Raw genomic sequence first — 1,758 nt, forward strand, 5'->3', positions numbered from 1 at the left:
GGGCGGCTCGGGGGCCGAGGCCTGGTGAACGCGGGTCACGTGTGCGACGGGGCCAGAGGCGTGGGCAGGACCCGGGACCCCCTACCCCCCAACTGCCCCCTACTCCCACCCGTGCGTCTCTGCCCCCCAGGGAGGAACATGCAGCTGCTGCGGGTGCGAGGGGCACAGCTGCAGGAGGCGCGGGGCGGCGCAGGCGGTGTCCCAGCATGCCCTGGGGCGGGGGTCGCCCCCCCTGACCCCCACTGAGGGCTCCCTGCCCCAACCCCTGGACCACTTCGACCGGCTCGAGCTTCGCACCTTCCCCCAGGTGAGAGCCCGTGGGGGGCGGGGGGACCTGCCTGGCCTGGCCCAGGGTTGCTGGGCACATGCGTGTGTATGCACATGTATGTGCATGGGTGCCTCAGGTGTCTGCCCACGCATGTGGCAGAGTGGGTGCAAAGCAAGGAGCCAAGCGGCTGGGAGGGGAGGTGGGGGTAGGATGGGAGCCCGGATGCCTGGGTTCTGTCGGCAGGCTGCTGCCGGCACACACGTGTGTGCACAGCCCTGTGTGAGCGCAAGCCAGGCTGCTGGGAAGATGCATGTGCACATGTATTGGCACACACATGTGTGAGCACAGAAGCACCCCCGCCCCGTGCAAGCATGTGCCAAGCTGCTGGGAAGACCCTAGCGTGTTCACACACTTGCACCCGGATGCCTGGGTTCTGTCGGCAGGCTGCTGCCGGCACACACGTGTGTGCACAGCCCTGTGTGAGCGCAAGCCAGGCTGCTGGGAAGATGCATGTGCACATGTATTGGCACACACATGTGTGAGCACAGAAGCACCCCCGCCCCGTGCAAGCATGTGCCAAGCTGCTGGGAAGACCCTAGCGTGTTCACACACTTGCATGCATGTACGAACACACAAGCACCCTCCCTTTGCAAGTGTGCCATGCTGCTGGGAAGACAGATGTGTGCTCACACACTTGTGTGCATGTGCAAACGCACAAGCATCCCCTGCTTTGCAAGTGCGCTGGGAAGATGCAAATACATGCACACATACACACGTGTGAGCACACTACTCTGGTGCAAGCATGTGCTGGGGGCACACACTGGCCTACACACACATATGGGCACACCCCCACCCCATACGGGCACATGCCAGGGTGCTGGGGGACACGTGTGCGTGCACCCCCCCCCCCGCACATGCCTGGAGGCAATCCCTATACAAGTGTGGGCTCAGCTGCTGGGGACCCGCGTGTGTATGTGCACGCCCACACACGTGTACCACACACACGCACTGGAGACCGACACCCCCAGCTGCCCCTGTCTCCCTGCAGCGGTTCTGGGTCAACACTGAGTTCTGGCGCCGCCCGGACGGGCCCGTGTTCCTCTACGTCGGCGGCGAGAGCGCCCTGTCCCCCTTCTCCGTGCTTGCAGGTGAGGGGGGGGTTGGAGGGGCCCCCCTGGGCCCGATCCGGGGGTACCAAGCGGCTCAGAGGGGGGCAGGGTGGGAATGGGGGTTGGGGCCCTTCCTGGGTGGTGTTACACTCAGCCGTCATCCCCTGCTCCACCCCAGAACTGGCTGCATCGTGGGCCTGGCAAGAGCTGGGATGGGGGGGACTGATCCGGGGGCACCACACGGCTCAGAGCGGGGTGGGGAGGAAGCGGGCAGGGGACCGACTTGGGCAGTGTTACACTCAGCCGTCACCCGCTGCCCCACCCCGGAGCTGGTCGCCTTGTGGCCCTGGTGTGGGAGGGGGCAGCCGTGGCCGGCGCCCC

The sequence above is a fragment of the Alligator sinensis genome, unplaced genomic scaffold (genome assembly GCF_000455745.1).
Source record: "Alligator sinensis unplaced genomic scaffold, ASM45574v1 scaffold107_1, whole genome shotgun sequence".
In the NCBI taxonomy this organism is placed as follows: domain Eukaryota; kingdom Metazoa; phylum Chordata; order Crocodylia; family Alligatoridae; genus Alligator; species Alligator sinensis.